The following is a 22,268-nucleotide window of genomic DNA, read 5'->3' as shown; positions in this document are numbered from 1 at the left end:
AGGGGTAGATTCTTCACACAGCGGGTTGTGAGTTCATGGAATGCCCTGCCGTATCAGTGGTGAACTCTCCTTCTTTATGGTCATTTAAGCGGGCATTGGATAGGCATTTGGAAGTTATTGGGCTAGTATAGGTTAGGTAGGATTCGGTCGGCGCAACATCGAGGGCCGAAGGGCCTGTACTGCGCTGTATCCTTCTATGTTCTATGTTCTAATCGGGCTGGCATTGATTGAGAGGGACACTGTGGGGTAGGGTGGGTAGTTAATGAGGTCAGTTCGATAAGATAGCACCAGGAAACTAACTCCGCCTCGTACAGACAATCCCTCTGTCACACTCAATGAAAATGGCACTGAGACAAATTATTATTAGATTCAGGCTAACGAGATCCAGACTGTGCTGGCACTGCTCCCAGTTATCCAGCTGCAGAACAAATACTCATCTAAAACTCTCCACCTTCTTAACTAACACCAATATCCTGTTCACCTATCATTCATGGAAACAGTGACCCATATTGCAAGATGTTTTCGAAATGTTTTAAGTTTCACAGTTTTTAAACCTACCATCAGATACTTTTCTGAAATTCTCTCTCAATCTCCCCCTTCCTTTTCCAAGCTCCTCCCATTTGCCAGCATTTCAGCTGATTCATGGCCGCTTTCTGGCAGTGAGTTTCATACCCATAGCACACTGTTGTCATGGCGCAATGGAGATATGGAGCTGTAAATGGATGTGAGCTGCACATCCTGTCACTTCCAACATGGGCTGCAAGTTTCCTCACGTAGAGCAATGATCTAACACAGTGTTACTCAGCAATGCAATGGTTAGTGTAGACAGCTGTACATGCTGGGAAGATAACTGCTCTCGATTAACAGATAACTTCATTGCTATTCACTGCACAGCTCCCCATGCATGTTTATGAAACAATGCAGTTGTGTGCTCTGTAGGTTTATATATCAATGCACTTTTGGACGGATAAGAAGTGGACTGGTGAGCTCTGAACATTGATCAATCCTGGACTTATTGCTAAGCAATACACTGGTCTGGTTTACGCTTAATGATGATTAGATACCTCATCTGGGCTTATACATGTGTGGGCATGATCTGTGAGGTGGATTGACTATCCGATATAATTCCTGATATAACTATCACTCCTCCAGCTCGGCCCATTCCGCTATTTAACCCCATATATCTGCAACATGTTGTCCATGAAGTAATTACCCGAGTAAAACGTGAATATCTGTAACTCTTGTTATGTACATGAAGAAGGTGACCTTGGACCGCACACGTTTTTAAAAATATTTTAAAGCTAAATGTGAGGTGCTGTGTTTCAGATACAATTCGCTTGTTCACGATATTCAAATTAAGCAAAGCACAATTTAGTCAAACACCGTTTGGCTGCAAGTACCACAAGAAATGGGCCGTATCTACATTGTCTATAGCACTGTCGGAAACTCTCAAAAATGCCTAACCCCACCTAAGCAGTTAAATTATGGGATGATAAATATCAAATTAAACATAAAAAAATCAAACGAAAGGATGCAGCTGGCCTGGTGATCAGACACCGACGGTCTCGGGACCCCAGCAAATTCTACATTGCCAAAACACAGTAGAATCATCAAGCTTATGAAGAGAAAGCATCATCTCTCTCCCTCTCCTCTAGTTTTACAACTGGAGATGAGCCATTAACCCAATAGTCACTGATGTCAACATCCCACCCACACCAAGTATTATTGTGTTATATCAGGGTAATCATGAAATGGGTTACTTGGAGCTGTTTGTTCAGTGACTGTGATTAATATCAGTCTTCATGGATCTAACTGGGTCACTAGAGGCTTTACCTCGTCCATAATTAGGGGATTCTTTCAATTTGTTATGCCATAGTATTTGGGGCAGTGTAATCCTCAACACGATTGGGATCAGCAGCTAGAGAGAGGAAGAGATCAAAATCTGACAACATTACAATGTTCCAACAATGGATCAGAGTCTGAGAACATTAGACTGGAATGTCCCAACAATGGACAGGAGTTTATCCGATGGTCTTTACTGGCTTTCTCTGGATTGGGCATGGTTAGAGCTGCGGATAGAAGCCGTACTGAGGATTATTCAAGCTGGGTACTATCCCATCCTCGCTATTATTGGTGTTCCTGGTAAGCCAATCTCTGTCAATTCTATCAACGATGGTGAAGGTTATTGATATTCCAGTTAATTATATTTAAGAAATATATGAACTTTCAGTCCCATACTTTCATATCCAAACTCCTTACTCACAAACATCTAAGAAGGGACAAGACTGTTCGGAACCTTGAATCTCCTTTTTGCCCTGAACTGTTTTATCTCTCTATATTCTCTCTGTCATCAAATCTGCCCGCAACCCAGTCTCCAGCTATGCCTCAGTGCCGTTGCTAAATTAGCTATCATCTACCCCTTCGTTAATGACAGATTTTACGGCTCCAGTTCTCTTTTGACCACTCTTCCAGCAGTAAATATTCTGACCACAAGCTTTTTCTTGTCTCTACAGTTACTTCACAACAGGGACTTTGTATCCGAGTAGAAGTGTCACTGACCATGTAATTCAGAGGCATAGGTTATGACTCTAAAAACATCGTTTGGAACCCTCCCACAGCCGATGTCTAAACTTAAATTCGAATGACAAAAGTTGGAATGAAACCTAATATCCCTCATGGCAACCATAAACCATCAGGATTTTTTTTCGTTATTTGAATGATGATCTTTGTTAAAGATACTGAGAAGTTTTGCCCTGTTTGGACTAAATGTGATTTCAGACCCACAACAATGTAGTTGGCTCCATATTGCCTCCACAAATGTTGCGTGGTCAAGGGCAGTTACTGATGGCTAACAAATGCTGCCCGTGCCAGTGATGCTGGCATCCCGGGAAACAACAATATTAAAGATGACATTACCAAGGAAATGTGGATGCTGGAGATGTGAAATAACATTCTCCAGCATCTGAAAAAGTGTTGGAGATTCTCAATAAGTATGGCAGTCTGTCGGACTGGAGAAAAACAGATAACATTTAGAGTTCATTGAACATATCAAAACTAAATGCAACAAATTAAGAATATTATTTATATCAGGGTTGGTTGGAAGGATGAATGGGAGGTTTGTGTTGAATGGGTGGAGGAATGTCCACCAAGAGGGAGGGAGAAAGAGAGAGAGAGAGAGTGATGGAGGGGAAGAGAAAGGAAAAGCAAACAAAAGGATTGCTGATGATGGACTGGAAGGAAAATAGGATGGGAGGTTATTCGAACATTTTCCCTTTCCCCATATTCCTGAATATCACATCCATTTCAGGATGTCCCTGCTTGAATTGAGTAATGTTCCCCGTGTCTCTCTGAGTGTGGTGATCAACTCCATCGGCAATAGTAGTGCTGAGATACAGAGAAACACAATATTATATCGTCAACTGTTACTTTGGAAAATGGAACTGTTACTGTGGGACTGTGCAGAGATGCAATGGCTTTCTCAGCTAGGAAGAGAAACTGAATAGACAGAGGCATTTTCAACACTGAATGGTTGCACCATTGGTGTGGGGAACTGACTTGCTGTTGTCATTGGAAAGTCAGTGGAATTTCTGTGGATGATGTTCTCAGGTTTGTATTGTCAGTTGCTGCGTTCATTCAGGGAGACCCGAGGTCCTTTTGACCCCACTCCAGATACTGCATTTTCAGTGTATCTGTGTCCACGGTAAACAAATGGAGCTGAGACTACAGAGAAGGGAAGCTGTGTAAACAGGGTGGGGCTGGGAGCTGCACATTCCTCCCGGGGATTTCGAGGAACATTTGTCTAAGCTGGATCCATTCCAAGTTTAAAGTGACAAAAGAGTTTGTTTCAAAAATGAGGTGGTCACTGAACTGTGTCCTCTCCTTCAGTATAACCTGTAGCCTCACATCAGGGACAGGACTGTACTGACACTTACCATGAAGTGAGCTGGATTGATTCTGGAACTTTCCAGTCAGGAGTGGGTAATACATCCACCATCTCTGAAATGCAGTCCTCTGATGTATTCATGAGCTGACAGAAGCCATCTGCCTGCTGAGAGGAATTCATTGGTTCCATCTCCACAGGGGAAGGTACAGAAACTAACTTCCAGAAATATTAGGGAACGGAGGATTAGTGAAAATGAGAAACTGCAGGAAATTAGAATTATTGAAGAGTATGCTTTTTGAAAATCTAATTAAATCGAAGTTTCATGAGTTACTGAATCTGCTGAGCTGCATCCCAGAGTATTGAGGAGGTGTTGACAGAGCTAATGAAATAATTACTGAATATTTTTCAAAGCTGGTTAGATTCTGGAAACGATCCTGCAGACTGGAAAGCAGCTGTTATAAACTGAAATATTTAAGACAGGATGGACAGGGCAAACAGAAAGCTAAATAGCTTGATGTCAGATTGAGAAAAATATTGTAACCTTTTATAAGGAATGTGACAACTAACACTTGGAGAATAGTGATCTGATTTTGTAGAGTCGGCCTAGATTCAGGAAAGGGAAATGATCTTTGATAAACTTATTGTAATTTGTGGAGATTGTCCGCTGTGACATCAACAATTGAGGACCAATGGGAATGGAGTATCTAAATTTTCAGCAGACATTTGACACAGTTGAATACAGTTGAGTGGGGAATGTTAAATTCCTTGGGTATGTAGGTGTGAAATATATACCACATGGATTAAAAATTGGATATTGGAGATAATGAAGGGAGTAGTATTTTTCTCTCGACTGGAGGTTTGTTGGGTATCAGGTGGATCAGTGTTTTGGCAATAGCTGTTCACAAGGTATAAAAATGATTCAGATGTAAACAAACATCTTCATTCACATTTATGTTTGTTTGTCAATGGTGAGAGATCGGGAAGTGCTGTTGTTGAAAAGGACCTGGATGACCTTGATCATAAGTCACCAACGTTGCAGGAAATAAGTAATATGTAGCTCTTCATGAAAAATTATTGAAACACCAGAGTTGGTATATCTTTCCCAATGGTAGTGTTTTGTTGAGATAACATTTGGTGCATTGTGTACAGACTTGGTCTGTTTTATAAATAATGATCACTTTGTCACAGAGAGAGTGTAAAGGAGTTTCACCAGACTAAACCTTGGCATGATCGTACCATGTGGAGAGAGTGCAGGATCTATGTGTTTAATTTGTTGTGCTGTGAGAAAATAAGAAGTTGAAACTTGATGGTTATGGACAGACACTCATTACATCCCAAACATCTGAATAGGGTCAAAATTCTACACTATTCATTGGATGTTTGATTCCCAAAAGTTTATATGCCTCTGCAGAGCCCACGTTTCGATTGACAGAAAGGTACAGGCTCTGAATGAACTCTGGACACTTGAATGCACAGTTACTGTGTGACACTGTATTGAATGTCACTTTGTACACAATCCTGTCAGTAGTCACAATACCTTCATTCTGAAAGAGTTAACGATTCTACAGATGGAGTTCAAATTTGAAAAGTGTGGAGTACAAATTGGAAAAGTGAATTTGAATGCAGAATACAGGGTTATAGGTAGGATACTTGGCCGCGTGGAGGAATAGAGGGACCATTGGTTCCATATCATTAGGTCCTTCACAGTTGTGACCTAAATTGACTGGGTTGTTAAGAAGGCAAATGGTGTGTTAGCTTTCATGAACAGGGGTATTGTTTTTAAGAGCCACGAGGTTATGCTGCAGCTCTATAGAGCCTGGTTAGACCACACTTGACATATTTTCTCCAGTTCTGGTCACCCAATTACAGGAAGGATAAGGAAAAGTTAGAAAGGTTGCAGAGGAAATTTACCAGAATGCTGCCTGGACTGGAGGGCAGCTCTTATGGAGAAAGGTTGAGAGAGATAGGGCTTTTATCATTGGCGTGAAGAAGGATGAGAGGTGATTTGATAGATATATCAAGCCAGAGACTTTTTTCCAAAGGCAGAAATGGCTGTCAGGAGGGGGCATCATTTGGAGCTAAGTTTCAAGCAGATCTCAGAGATCGGTTCCTTACACAGAGAGCGGTGGGTGCGTGAAGTGCACTGCCTACAGTGGTATTTAATCAGGTATATTAGGGACATGTAAGCGACTCTTACATGGGTACATGGGAGGATAGTACAGTGTAGTGCATATAGGCTAGTCTGATCTGAGAGTAGGATAAAAGGTAGATGCAACATCGAGGGCAGAGGATCCTGTACTGTGCTGTAATGTTCTATGTTCTATCTACTATGAAAGTATTTAGCGAGTGGGGTAGATTTATTTTGACCTGTCAGAGAGGTGAGGGCTATGAGGAATCGGACATTAAAGAGGATCTGTGGCCTAGAGCAGATCAGCCATGATTTTACAGAAGGGCAGGGTTGGGATTTGAAGGATGTGCTCCTGTTTCTCATGTACTCCCATTCTGTCATTGGAAGGTTAATGGGTGTTATTTTCCTGGAAGGTCTGTTATTTAATATTGCAGCTGCAAATGTGTTGCTGGTCAAAGCACAGCAGGTTAGGCAGCATCTCAGAATAGAGAATTCGACGTTTCGAGCATAAGCCCTTCATCAGGAATAAGAGAGAGAGAGCCAAGCGGCTGAGATAAAAGGTAGGGAGGAGGGACTAGGGGAGGGGCGATGGAGGTGGGATAGTGGAAGGAGGTCAAGGTGAGGGTGATAGGCCGGAGTAGGGTGGGGGCGGAGAGGTCAGGAAGAGGATTGCAGGTTAGGAGGGCGGTGCTGAGTTGAGGGAACCGACTGAGACAAGGTGGGGGGAGGGAAATGAGGAAGCTGGAGAAATCTGAATTCATACCTTGTGGTTGGAGGGTTCCCAGGCGGAAGATGAGGCGCTCCTCCTCCAGCCGTCGTGTAGTTGTGTTCTGCCGGTGAGGAGTCCAAGGACCTGCATGTCCTCGGTGGAGTGGGAGGGGGAGTTAAAGTGTTGAGCCACGGGTTGGTTGGTTCGGGCGGCCCAGAGGTGTTCTCTGAAGCGTTCCGCAAGTAAGCGGCCTGTCTCACCAATATAGAGGAGGCCACATCGGGTGCAGCGGATGCAATAGAGATGTGTGTGGAGGTACAGGTGAACTTGTGGCGGATATGGAAGGATCCCTTGGGCCTTGGAGGGAAGTGAGTGTGGAGGTGTGGGCGCAAGTTTTACATTTCCTGCGGTTGCAGGGGAAGGTGCCGGGGGTGGAGGTTGGGTTGGTGGGGTGTGGATCTGACAAGGAGTCACGAAGGGAGTGGTCCTTGCGGAACGCTGATAGGGGAGGGGAGGGAAATATATCCTTGGTGGTGGGGTCCGTTTGGAGGTGGCGGAAATGGCGGCGGATAATACGTTGTATGCGCAGGTTGGTGGGGTGGTAGGTGAGAACCAGTGGGGTTCTGTCTTGGGGTTCTGTCATCATCTATTGCATCCGCTGCACCGATGTGGCCTCCTCTATATGGTGAGACAGGCCGCTTACTTGCGGAACGCTTCAGAGAACACCTCTGGGCCGCCCGAACCAACCAACCCAATCACCGTGGCTCAACACTTTAACTCCCCCTCCCACCGAGGACATGCAGGTCTTGGACTCCTCCACCGGCAGAACACAACTACACGACGGCTGGAGGAGGAGCGCCTCATCTTCCGCCTGGGAACCCTCCAACCACAAGGTATGAATTCAGATTTCTCCAGCTTCCTCATTTCCCCTCCCCCCACCTTGTCTCAGTCGGTTCCTCAACTCAGCACCGCCCTCCTAACCTGCAATCCTCTTCCTGACCTCTCCGCCCACCCCACTCCGGCCTATCACCCTCACCTTGACCTCCTTCCACCTATCCCACCTCCATCGCCCCTCCCCTAGTCCCTCCTCCCTACCTTTTATCTTAGCCGGCTTGGCTCTCTCTCTCTCTCTTATTCCTGATGAAGGCTTATGCTCGAAACGTCGAATTCTCTATTCCTGAGATGCTGCCTAACCTGCTGTGCTTTGACCAGCAACACATTTGCAGCTGTGATCTCCAGCATCTGCAGACCTCATTTTTTACTATTTAATATTGCAGTCAGAGAGACCAGAGGATTCTGTGAGCCATCTCTAGGTGCGGTCTGGGGGCTGTATTCACCGTGAATCTGGGTCTACAACATGAACAACAAATGGAGCACACGTTGCAGAGAGGGGAAGCTCTGGAAAGAGAGATGAGTGGAGACTTTCATAACCAGCCTGAGTTTTACAATTGTATTTTCCAGATCACCCAAACCGTATGGGGCAGTCTTCATGGACTGAATGGTCTTACGTTTTCCTGTGTACTAGGTTGTAGCAGTAAATGGACATCAACTGTTCCTGTCTGGCAGTTTTGAGGAGTTGAATGGAACGCAGAGATATGGGACTGAGTTGGTCATTAGACACTTTGAGGCTTCTCCAACAGACACTAAGATTGTGGCTGATCAGGTTGTGGTCTCAGCTCCACCTTCCTGTCTGTATCCCATTATTACGTCTCTACTAACTCAGCTTTGTATAAATGTAAACAATGAGGAATGTCAAACTTCTGGGGTAGAGAATTTCCACTTGAAAGATCCTTTTAGAATTTTCCCCATCTCTCTGATAGAATCAGAGAGTCATACATCATGGAAAGAGATCCTTTATTCCAACTTACCCATGCCAACCAGTTATCCCAAACTTATCTGGTCCCATTTTCCATCATTTTCTCCATATCCCTCTGAACCGTATCCCTATGTACCTATCCATATGTATTTTAAATGTGTAATTGGACCCGCTGTCAACATTTTCTCTGACAGCACTTTCTATACACGCACCATCTTCTGCATGAAAATGAAACTGCTAAGGTCCACTCTAAATCTTTCCCCCAAACCTTCAACCTATGCTGTATAGTTCTGGACTCGCTACCCTGGGAAAAATACATTGGTCATTCAGATTATTTCATGTCACCATTCATCCTCCGCCAGTTCAGGGGAAGAGGCCTCAACTTATTCATCCTCTCCATGACTGGAAATGAAAGTCTCTGCAATGTCAACTTGAAAGAACTTTGTCCAAATATTACTGGAACTCATGATAAAAGGAAAACTGAGAGTTTGGCACAAATGTTATCCTACTTGTAGAGTCAGAGAATCCTACAGCATGAAGACAGGCCCTTTGATCCATACTGGTCTCTGCTGACATAAATTTCCATCCACGCAAAACCTATTTCTCTGCACTTGGCCCATATGCTTCTGAACCTTTCCTATCCATGCATTTGTCGAAATGCCCTTTAAGCGTTGTTAATGCAAATGCCTGGACTACTTCCACTGACAGTTCATTCCATATACGTACTACCTTCTGTGTAAAGTTTGCCTCTCTTGGTCTCTTTTATTTTTTCACCACTAAACGTAAACTGATGCACTCCAGTCCTCGATTCCAAAACTCTGGGAAAAAGAAAGACTGAGTTCATTCAGTATATGCCTCTCATGATGTTGTACAGTTTTTTTTAAGAACCCACCCCACCGCTCCCACCCTTTCAATCTCCTTTACTCTAAAGAAAACTGTTCTTCCTTGTCCAAGCTCTCTCTGTAACTCAGGCTGTTGGGTCATATGAACATCCTTGTATATTTCGTCTGCAATCTTTCCAGTTTAATGAAATCCTTCCAACAGCAAAGTGACCAAACCTGAACACAACACTGCAGGTGTGGCCTGGTCCTGAAACTTGCAACATAACTTCCCAACTGCTATACTCAATGCACTGACTGATGAATGCCAGTGTGCCAAAAACCTTCTTCACTTCCCTGTCTCCCTGTGACTTTACTTTCAGAGAACCATGCACCTGTATTCCAAAGTCCTTCTGTTCCATTACACTATTTAACGTCATACAATTCAAAATGAAATTCCTGCCTTGATTTGACTTTCCAAAATGTAAAACTCACACTTATCTATATTAAAATACGTTTCCCTATTTCTCAGCCCACTTCCCCAGCTAATCATGGTCCTGCTGCAATTTCTGAAAACTTCCCTCACTGTCATCAGCAAATTATGTTAGGCTTACTGGTCTATACTTCCCAGGTATTTCTTTCCTTCCCTTCTTGAATAAGGGCACAGCATTCGCTACCACCCAGTCAGCTGGGACCTCACCTGTGGCTAATGATGATGCCAAAATAGCAGCCAGGGTCCTGTAGTGTCTTCTGTAGCTTCCTGCTGTGTTCTTTGATACATCTGATCAGAACCAAGATTTCTATTCACCTTCCTACATTCTAATACATCCAACCCATCCTCTGCTGTGATATGGACTGTCCCCAAGATATCACCTTCGAGTAAAAAATGAGGTCTGCAGATGCTGGAGATCACAGCTGCAAATGTGTTGCTGGTCAAAGCACAGCAGGTTAGGCAGCATCTATTCCTGAGATGCTGCCTAACCTGCTGTGCTTTGACCAGCAACACATTTGCACCCAAGATATCACCACTAACTTCCCTAAGCTCCCACACCAAGTCTTCAAGTATTTCTTCACGTTAAACACAGAGGAGAAATATTCATTGAGAACCTTGAGAATTTCCTGAAGTTCCACATATACGTATCCACTTTGGTCCTTGAAGGGTCATATTCACACTGCGGTTATTTTCTTTTCTTAAATATACTTAAACACCCTGTTTGGATTCATCCTGATCTTCTCAGCCAATGCTATCGCGTGCCATCTTTTCGCCCTCTTGAGATCCTTCTTCAGTAAATTCCTGTATCCCTGTATATCTCCAGGGATTCCTTTGATCCCATCTGCCTGGACCTGAGCCACACCTCATCAATATTTATTGCCTTCCAGGGCTCCCTCCTCATGTCAACCTTGTCCTTCACCCTCATAGGAACATATAAACCTTGAACTCCAGCCATCTCACTTTTCAAGGCCTCCCAGTTGTTGGAGGTCCTTTCGCCTGCAATAAAATTGCTCTGAATAACCTCTGCAAGTTCCTGTCTAATTCCATCAACATTGACCTTGCCCCAAGTTAGAACTTGCACTGTGTACCGGTTTGCCTCTCTCCATAACTGTTTAAAGATTAATAGAACTATAGTCACCCCCATCACCTGTCCCGCTCTATTTCCCAAGAGTAGGTTGAGTTTGCCAATTCCCGAACAGGACCTACTCCATACTGCATGATGAAAGTTTTCTAAACACACATAATACGTTCACCCCATCTAAGGACTTAGTTATTTGTCAGTCCCAGTCTATATTCATAAAATTAAAATCTACTATGAGAATTCTATTGCCCCTGCAAGTGTCCCAATCTCTGTACATATTTTTGTTTCTCTAACCCCCATTGACTATTTGGAGGTCTATAGTACAACCCCAATAATGTCATCATCCCCTTCATATTTCTTAGCTCCACACACAAAGCCACAATGGATGATCGTCCAGGTATTTTATCTCTGATCACTGCTGTGATACTCGCCTTAATCAAAAATGCAATTCACCCTCCGCTCCTTCCACCACCACTATCCCACCTAAAGCAGCTGTACCCTGGTGCATTAAGCTGCCAGTCCTATCTCTCCCTTAGCCATTTTCCGTAATGGCTATAACATCCCAGTCCTCCGTACGTATCCATGTACTGAGTTCATCGACAAGGAAGCCGTCTTGCATTGTAACAGATGCAATTTAATCCAACAGGCATTCCTTGCTCTCTGTCATGTTCCAGCCTGACCTGTCTCTTCACTTTACTGTTTCTAATTACTGCATCTCCTTCCAGCCTCACACTTGCCACCCTGCTGTTGATGATCCCATACCACCCCCAAACCCAGCCAATCTAGTTTAAAGCCTCCCTTGTAGCACTAGCAATTCTTCCTGCCAAGATATTGCCCCCTCCCTCCAGTTCAGGTATAACGTGTCCCCCTTGAACAGGTCACCTCTGCGCCACAAAACTTCTTAATAATCTAAAGGTCTATATCCCTACCCTGTCCAAATTCTTTAGCCACGCATTCATCTGCCATAACGACCTGTGCTTACCCTCACTAGCACATAGCACTGGACGTAAACCGAAGATTACCACTGCCATCGTCCTGGCTTTTATCCTTTTTCCTAGCTCTCTGTAATCACTCTGCAGGACCTCTTCACTATTTCTACCTCTGTCATTTTGTACCAACATGCACAATGACTTCTGGCTGCTCCCCCAACCCAGTGAGAACGTTCTGCAGCCGCTCTGAGACATCCTGGACCCTGGGACGTGGGAGGAAACACACCATCCTGGATTCCCATTTGCAGTCACAGAATTCCTGTCTGTTCCCCTCACTGTCGAGTCTGAATAATTACTTCTGAAGTTATTCTGCTCGCACAACTTTCTGATAATGGGATTTCTTCCTGAAACAGTTGGATTTGGCTAAATCCCCTTTGATTCAAGCAGGTGGGGAGTTTTCAAAGAATCCTCATCATGAATCCTCCATGAGTGAGTAAACCGACTGGTTTTTTTTTTAGCTCGCACGTATCGCTGTGAAGAGGGACAGGGAAAGAGAAATGGAGGAACAGACTGTTCTTTCTCAGGTAGATTACATTTTTCCATCCTAAGTTGAATCAATAATGTTATCAGAACTCAGACTGGACTATGTGTGCTCTCCTTGAACATTGTCTGAACATTATGGCTCCATCACATTCCCCGATCCACGCAGGTGCATCATTGCTGCTGTCGTGCACAGACTCATTTCATTAACAAATAATGACCCCATTTTTGATTCGAAGATGTTTTTATATGTACCCGCGTAATATAAAAATAAAATGTTTAATGTATTCACAAATTAAAATGAATGTATTACCTTAAACCAATACAGAAATTTCTGGAAAAGCCTAGCAGGTCTACCAGCATGTCTGAAAAGAAATGAGACTTAACATTTCTGGTCCAGCGACCTTACCTCAGAACCTAGCTTATTCTCAAATTACATCCCCAGATTTTTCTCCCACGCAAGAGGAAATATCCATCAGGTATCCACCAGCTACTCGCTGCTCATGATCGTATATGGTCCATAAGAACATCTCTCATTCTCAGGCCTAAACTGTTAATCCTTCATGACATAATGTGTACATCACTAGGCCGAGTAAAGAGAAACATCTTTGAAAAATTTGAAAACCGTTTAGCTTTTTTTCATTTTTGGAGATCATAACTTCAAACAATACATCAGATGTGGCCTCAGCAATGCCCTGTACGGATGTAGGAAAACATCGCTAAGATCAAAGCCGACCCCCTTGCAGGAAACAGCATCGTTCCGTTTCCATTCCAAATCAGTTTCTGCATCTTCACAGTAACTTGATGTGCTTCATGTGCTAATACACACAAATCCCTCTGTACCACCAAGTTCTGCATTTTCTCTCCATTTAAATTATTTGCTGCTGTTTTGCCATTTTCCCAAAACACAAAATTCCAGTCACCCACATCGTACTGATATTCATTTTCTCGCAAGTTTACTCACTGCCCTCCCCTATCTGTATCCTAATGCGGACGCTCTGCCTCCACTTGACATCTTATTGAATGTTTATCCTGGTGTTTGAACAAACTGAGCTCCAATATATTCAGCCTCTTCATTCAAGGCATTAAACTAGAGTGTATACTGTTGATAACCTCACACTGATCCTTGAAAAATTCTACTAGTTACAGCTTTCCAACCTGAAAACAAGTAATTATCCCAAATCTGTATTCCAGGTTAGCTAACCAGGGCGCCGCTGTTCCTGTGTAACTGCCCAGAAAGGTTGTATGGCCTTCTGCTGTGCGGTGTAATTTTGTCAATGAGTTGAATGACTATATTCTATTCCTGTGTAACTCCATAGAGGGACAGAATTGCCTCCTCCTGACTCATTATAACGGTTCTGACTGGCTGAAACGAGTCATCCTCTCTCTCTCTGTAACAGCCGCGAGATGTGAACTGGGAGGTTCACATGTGGGATACGAGCAGCAGTAGGCCATTCGGCCCCTCCAGCCTGCTTCACAATTTAGAAGCATCATAGCTGGTCCACCACCTTCCTGTCAGTTCTCACTAAATATTGACTCTTCTGTCCATCAAAGATCACTTAAGGTCAGCCTTGAATATCTTCAATGACCCAGTCTTCACTGTTCCCTGGGGATGATAGAGCTATAGGTCGCACAGTCTGAATGAGAATGGAACAACGTTATCTCAAATGTTAATGGGAGACCCCGTAATTTGAAAGTGTGTTAACCTCACAGCAAGTTATCTCCTCTTTTCAGAAATAAGGGCAAAACAGATGGGAGGAGTCATAGACCATTCAGCCCCTCAAACCTATCCCACAGTCCCATTGAATGTCCAGTAAAATATTTATTAATGTCAGTCTCCACTGTACCATTGGGAAAATATTCCTGGCATCTTAAGACCATACAGCAGAGGAAATGGAAATGTGGCCATTTCACCCATTAACTCTACTTTGCTGTTCGGTGCTGCCTGACATGTTTCTCAACACAATTCTCTCGCCTTTTCACTGTAACTCTGGATCCATGTTTTAATGAAAAACTATCTATCTCTCTATTAGAAACACGTCTTTGGCTGTGTCGGTGTGTGTGTGTCTGTGGATCTGCTTAATGGCAGGAGACAGGGTGGTGGTAGACCGTGGTGTGTGTGCGTTTCTGTGTATATCTGTTTCATTCTGTTTAATTATCGGCACAACATCATGGGCTGAAGGCCTGTTCTGTGTTGTACTGTTCTATGTTCCATGTAATGGCAGGAGACACAGAATAATAATCTGTTGATACATCACATGAAGGAAATTGGTGACATTGAAATGAAGCCATCATCATTAATTATGAAAAGTCCATCTGCTTGCCTCATGTCCTTTCGAGAAGGCAATGGGTCATCCTTCCTTGTTCAGATCTCTATGTGACTGCAAATCCACAGCAATGTGTTTTACTATTTACTGTCCTGTGCAACATCTGAACCAGCTACTCAGTACAAGATCGGCAAAACATGTTGGCCTGACCAGGGAAGAACAAAAGGAAAGATAGGTCCCTTCCTCTGACTCTTTCCTGTATGCCTTCAGCTCATTCTCATTCAGGCAGATGACCATTCCCCATATTAAGTGCATTCTTTCTTCGTGTCTCCCTGAGCACGATGTTCATCTCCGTCGGCTTATTGGGTTACAGTGCACAGATCAGGGCCCGTGCAGCGCCCCGGTCGCTCCTAATGTACTTCTATTCATATAAAAACAAACAATAAGTCATAGACGCTCCCAGATCTGTGGGAAAACATCCGCAGGTGCTGCTGTACAAGGGGTCAAAAATCATGTTTTTCAGGATTTTTCTTCAGCTGTTACTCAAAAGAGGAAATCCTTTGAGGAAGTTAAAAAAAAGAGGCTGAGGAACCTGTGCATCCAATACTCGGTGAGATACCCCGCAGTACTTCATTTCAGCCATGAGGACTCATTTTATACATTTAACTCAGTGGATAAGGCTAAAAATTTTGTGGACACTTTAAAATAGATGGATTGGCCTGAAAAATATGGTTGATGTTTGTTCTCTTTTCTATCTTTCCCCATGCTTTTCCTTCCTTTTTTATTCCTTTCTTTCTCCCTAATAATTTCCTTTTTGGAAAGGGGCAAAAAGACTTTGGAATAAGTTGTTACTTTATTTTAATTACGAGGTTTTCTGATGGGAAATCTTGTGGATGTTCTTTGTGGTCTCTCCCCCTTTTTTGTTTGTTTTGCTTCTCTTTTAGTCACAAGTAGGGATGACATGAATCCAGGGATGGGTGGAGTGTTCATCCTGATTTTGACTTTTTTTTCTGTTGATTTAGGGATCATCTTTTTTTTTAAATTTCAGGCTTAAGGCTGGGGCACAGTCCGGGTTTGAAGGAGTTGTGAAGGAGGTGATGGGTAGGGTGAGTGCCCCCTATGAGCAGGGGGAAGAGTCTTCCATTCAAGGTTTTATAGTTGTTTTTCTTTGTAGTTTGTTTGGTAGGAATATTTGTTCATAGTTATGATAAAGTAGTTTTTGTATATATATTTTTTCAATTCTGGGAGTCTTTATTTACTTATGCTCGGCGCTTTGTAAGCAGGGTTCTCCTTCTGAGGGGTTCAAGATTGTCTGAAAGGGGATATGGCTAAGTGTCTTATTAAATAGTGCACCTGGAACAATAAGGGAAGTCATTCGCCTGTTAAAAGGGGAAAAAAAGTGTTTTCTAGCCTTAAAAGGGAAAGGGTTGATATCGCTGTGTTGCAGGAAACCCATCTTGATGTTGGGGAACACCTGAAATTACAACAGGGGGGTTATGACCGGATATTCTTTTCATCCTTTACTAAGAAAAGCAGAGGAGCGGCTGTACTTATCCAGAAAAATCTTCCATACACATTACTAGACTCAGTGAATGATGAGCAGGGACAGTTTGTGATACTTAAAGCCCTGATACATGGGAAGGAATATGACATTTTAGACGTCTACTGCTCTCCAGTGCATCCCTTCAAATCTTGATTCGTGCTTTCTCTAATTTGAGTGCTTATGGAACACGGCACATTATTATGGGGGGGAATTTAATTGTCTTTTGGATCGACAGTGGACAGGATGCTTTGTGGTCCCCCAACTATTTCTTTGGAAGACAAGCAGGTGGTTGACTTTTGTGAGAAGTTGGGCCTGGTGGATATTTGGAGATGTCTTCACCCTACTGGCAGGGACTTCACCTTTTTCGCAAACCCACATAAATGTCACATGAGGATTGACCTCTTTCTGGCTCCCGCGGCTCTTCTGGATTCGATTATGGGTTGTAAAATTGGGAATATAGCTATCTCTCATCACGCAGCAGTATGTTTGGAGATAAAGGCCAAGAGTGAAGGGCTAGATTTGCAGCATCCGCATTTGGGCCCTTTTCTCCTTAAGGATTCCAAATTTGAGCAATTCTTTTGGAAGGAGTTTCAGGAATTCTTGACTATCCACTCAGGCATGGCTAGTAGTCCGTCCATGCTATGGGAGACTGCTAAGGCCTTTGCTAGGGGATTAGGAATTTCCTATTTGGCTAGCCAGAAATGACAGAAGGAGGAAGAGCAGTGTCCACTTGAGATGCAGTTGAAAGCTGCGGAGGCGGCACATTTTGCATGGCTTTTGGTCACTAACCTACAGCAGATCACCGCCCTTCGGGCTGCCTTGAATTCAATACCAGCAGAAAACAGAAAGAAAGAACTTGCTTTTCCCAGACAAAGGCTATTCGAATATGGGGAAAGGCCAGGGAAGTATTTAACATATCTGACTCGGAAAAAGTGTTCTCCCCAATCCATTACTACAATCAGAGACAGCGCTGGGGTCCTTACATACGATGCTAAAAAAATTAATGGGGCTTTTCAGTGCTTTTACTTTGAATTGTATCGGTCTGAAGGTTCCGAGGACAGGATGGGTAAAATGGAGACTTTTTTTAAGAAACTTGTCCTCCCAGGGGTAAACTTGGAGCAGGCCGCTCTCATTCATGGCCACTTGACAGTTCGGGAAGTGTAGGAGGCAGCAAGGCAACTTCAGAGTGTGAAAGCGCTTGGCCCTGATGGTCTTCCAGGTGAGTTTTATTAGGAGTTTATAGGGATTCTGTCAGGGCCGATGTTAGAGATGTCCAATCACCCCTATATGCATGAATGCCCATCACCATTTTTGAGAGAAGCTAATATTTCCTTAATTCTTAAGAAGGGGAAGGTTCCTGAGGATTGTGCCTCTTAGGCCCATCTCCCTATTAAATTCAGATTGCGAGATTTTGTCCATGATCCTGGCGCTGAGGGTGGAAATAGTGTTGCCTCATATTATTAAAAAGGACCAAACAGGCTTTATAAAGGGCTGTAGATCTTCTCATAATATTAGAAGGTTGATGAATGTGATCCAAGTTCGTCAGCAACAATCGATTCAGGGGTTGGTGATTTCCCTAGGTGGAGAGAAAGCATTCGATTGGGTGGAATGGATGTTTTTTTATGTCTTAGAGCAGTTTAGGTTGGGTGAAGTCTTTGCGAGGTGGTGGAGGTTTTATATCACCAATGGGGTGAAGTCTGGTAATTTTATGATTGGTCGGGGTAGTTGGCAAGGCTGCCCCAGCTCACCATTGTTGTTTACGGTGGGGATAGTGCCGCTGGCAGAGGCCATTCGTCAGAACATCCACATAACCGCTCCGGAAGTGGGATCGAGGGCACACAAGATTACACTATAGGCGGATGATGTCTTTCTGTTTTAATCGAACCCGATGACCTCAGTACCTCATTCGATACAATGTATCCATTCATTTGTGTCTATTTCAGGATAGAAGATTAACTTTGCAAAATCGGAGGAAAAGCCTTGGGGAACCTTAAGGATGTGCCAGAAGTTGAAGGTAGCCCTAAGTTCCTTTTTAAGTGGTCATGGGCAGAGTTCTGGTACCTAGGCATTTTTATTACCCACAAGCTTGATCTGTTGCTCCGGACTAACTTGGTTCACTTGCTCGACAATATCAGGCGAGATCTTCAGAGATTTGAGGCTCTTCCAATTTCATGGCCAAGCCGAATATCTCTCATTAAGATGAATGTTCTTCCTCGTTTGCTTTATACCATGTGTATGCTCCCTATATTTTTTCCCAGGTCAATGCTGTGAAAACGTATGGGGTGGTTTGGTTCCTTTGTCTGCTATCATGGGTGGCCCCTCATCAAACTTACTAACTTGCAGTTGCCATATGGAGGGGGAGGAGTTGATTTCCCAGACATCAGAAGGGATTAAGAAGTTCCCCGTTGTCCTGCGTGTGCGAATGGATAGGTAACGATCCAAACTCAATATGGCTGGATATTGAGGCCTCCCAAGCAAAGTTCCCTCTTATTAATCTGTTCATCATGGATAAGATGAGGACAGTTATGGGCCACTTCTGGAACACCATTGTCATTATTACAGTCAGGGCTTGGAGGGCAATGCATCAGAATGATCTATGACTTCGCCATTTACACCTATACTTGGCATGCCAGGGTTCCAACCAGGGATAATGGACTCAGGGTTCAAACTATGGGCAGTGAGAGGAGTCTCTAGTTTGGGAGACTTGTTTGAGGGGGAAGTTATGATGTCTTTTGAGCAACTGAGCTGCAAATAAGGGTGCCCAGCAGAGACTTTTCCATTTTCTTCAGGTTAGGGATTTCATCCAGAAGAAGACTACCTTCTCACTAAGCACTATAAGCCCAATACATTCCACAAGCACCCTTTTGGTTAGTGCCCTCTATCATCTGCTGAGTGGCAGGGCCTGGCAGGATATTAACCGGTTATGTGAGGTCTGGGAGGAAGAGCTAGGAGTGCAGGTCTCTTCTGAAACATGGGAGAACACATGGGAGAATAGTCAAAAGATCTCAATATGTAACAGGACATATGCTGCACAGTTAAAAGTTCTGCACAGAGCTCATCTGGCACCAGAACATCTGACAAAGTTTTTAAAATAGGGCATCTTCAGTTTCCCCGAAATGTAAAATAAGTGTAAGTACTCTTACCATTGATTCTGGGCATTCCATAGGCTTTGTGTTTACTTGAGCGCTGTGGCGGGACAGATAGGGAAGGTATTGAGGACTGAAGTCAAACTAGACCAGATATCTCTCTTCTTAGGTCTACCGAATTTACCATCTTTAGACTGGCAGGGGAAGAAAGTATTTAATATTCTCGCATACTGTGCACGGAATAAAATTCCAATGAGTTGGGTGTCTGAGAACCAACCGGGCTTGCTGGGATGGCAGAAATAAATTATGGGGGACATTCGCTTGGACTTTTATTACAAACATGGTGCAGCACACAACAGCCCATTTTGATAAGGCATGGCAGCACTACTAGAGTTATTTGGAAACGGATTTGCCAGTTGTCTTAATTATGGTGTTTGTTTAACCAGAATGGTTAGATTTGTTAAACCCTGGGCCCTGGAGGAGGGTCTCCTGAGTTAATATGGACATATATACAATGCTCCTGTTCCTCTGTTTGGGAGCTTTGCGCCAAGCATAACTGTTTCGTATTTTGTGATTTTTTTCTTTTCCTTTGGTGTTGCTTTGCAGTGTTAGGGTTTGTTTTATATTAGAGGGTAGATTAATAGTTAGGAGACAATTGTTGCATTGTAATTTGTGTTTTTTTTTCTTTTTTATTATACTGATAATTGTTATTGATTGCATTTTACAATAAGTTTATATGTTTGTAAAGTTAAAAAATTGCTAATAAATATATTTACCAAAATAAAGGAAAGATCTTGCCGGAGTTATGCTGAAAGATATTTGAATTTTGGAGAGACTAGAATATGTTACTTGCCAGTGATGTTAGGAGCAGGAAGGTAGTACAGAAAAAAATCAACCTGGCTAAAGATCTGTTTGGGGAGACAGCACATCTGATGTGTGGATCAATGGGATTCCGGGTCAGTAGGTCTTACACAAGGAGGACAGGATGGACCTGAACTGGCATCAATCTCCGACATGTGGATCGTTGGAATTCCCGAGTCGGTAGGATATACACAAGAAAGATGGATAGACATGAACTGGCAGCAATGTCCGACATGTGGATCATTGAGTTTCCCGGTCGGTAGGATCTACGCAAGATTCTAGATTAGAGAGGTGCTGGAAAAGCACAGCAGTTCAGGCAGCATCCGACGAGCAGGAAAATCTACGTTTCAGGCAAAATCCCATTATCAGGAATAGAGGCAGAGTCCCTGCGGGGTGGAGAGAAAAATGAGATGAGGGTGCGGTTGGGGAGAAAGAATCAGACAGTACAATAGTTGAATGGGGGTGGGGATGGAGGTGATAGGTCAGGGAGGAGGGTGGGAGAAGGTGGAAAAGCGTACAATCGGTGAATGGGGATTGGGATGGAAGTGATAGGTCAAAGAGGAGGGTGGGGAAAGGTAGAAAAGAGTACAATGGGTGAATAGGGTGGGGATGAAGGTCAAAGAGGAAGGTGGAGTGGATAGGTGGAAATAAATATAGGCAGATAGGGCAAGTCATGGGGACAGTGCTGAGCTGGAAGTTTGGAACTGGGGTGAGGTGGGGGAAAGGGAAATGAGGAAACTGTTGAAGTCCACATTGATGCCCTGGGATTGAAGTGTTCCGAGGTGGAAGATGAGGCATTCTTCTAACAGGCGTTGGGTGGTGAGGGAGCGGCGGTGAAGGAGGCCGAGGACCTCCATGTCTTCGGCTGAGTGGGAGGGGGAGTTGAAATGTTTGGCCACAGGGCGGTGTGGTTGATTGATGCAGGTGTCCCAAAAATGTTCCCTGAAGCGCTCTGCGAGGAGGGGTCAAGTCCCCCCAAAGTAAAGGAGACCGCATCAGGAGCAATGGATACAATAAATTATATTGGTGGATGTGCAGGTAAAACTGTGATGGATGTGGAAGGTTCCTTTGGGGCCTTGGATGGAGGTGAGGGAGGAGGTGTGGGCACAGGATTTGCAATTCCTGCGGTGGCAGAGGAAGGTGCCAGGGTTGTTGGGGGGTGTGGACATGGTCTTTGCGGAAGACGGAAAGGGATGGGGAGGGAAATGTATCCCTGGTGGTGAGGTCCGTTTTTAGGTGGTGGAAATGTCGTCGAATGATTCGGTTTATGCGAAGTTTATTAGGGTGGAAGGTGAGCACCACGAGGGTTCTGTCCTTTTTACAGTTGGAGGTGTGGTGTCTCAGGGCGGAGGTGTAGGATGTGGACGAGATGCGTTGGAGGGCATCTTTAACCAAGTGGGAAGGGAAATTGCGGTCTCGAAAGAAGGAGGCCATTTGGTGTGTTCTGTGGTGGAACAAGTCCTGCTGGAAGCAGATGCGGCAGAGGTGGAGGAACTGGGAATGCAGGATGGCATTTTTGCAGAAAGTAGGATGGGAAGAGGTGTAATCCAGGTAGCTGTGGGAGTGGGATTGTTTGTACCACTCTAATCTAGAATCTGTTTTCCAGCATCTGCAGTCCTTGTATTAACCTAGGATCTACACAAGAAGAATGGGATGGGCTTGAACTGACAGCAATTTCCTGGCAGACAGGTTTGCTATTGTAACTCAGGAGGTTTTAAATTAGTGTGGTTAGGAGTGGGGATGGGGAGGGGGAAGGGAGATAAGACCAGAGCAGAAGTTCGACAATAAGTGACTGAGGAGGAATTGGAGACTAAAACCAGTGCAGCTAAGACCAGCAACACAGACGCAGAGGGCACTAAACACAATGCGACTTGCAACCTGAAGTGTGATTAGTTTCATATGAGGAATCTAGCATGTCAGAACTTGGAGCTTGGGTGAGTACATATAATGACAATGTTCATATTACAGAGATTTCTTGAGCGAGGGACAAGAGAGCAATAAATCCAGTGGGTCCAGAAATAGTTGTTGAATGTGCAGTGAGTGGCTGGAGACAGTTGTTTAAAGTTTCTTCATGACCAACAAATGAAGCACAAGTTGCAGAGAGAAGACACTCT

The sequence above is a fragment of the Hemiscyllium ocellatum genome, unplaced genomic scaffold (assembly GCF_020745735.1).
Source record: "Hemiscyllium ocellatum isolate sHemOce1 unplaced genomic scaffold, sHemOce1.pat.X.cur. scaffold_539_pat_ctg1, whole genome shotgun sequence".
NCBI classification, from domain to species: domain Eukaryota; kingdom Metazoa; phylum Chordata; class Chondrichthyes; order Orectolobiformes; family Hemiscylliidae; genus Hemiscyllium; species Hemiscyllium ocellatum.
The sequence above is the reverse complement of the archived record's forward strand: the minus strand, read 5'-3'. Positions refer to the sequence as shown.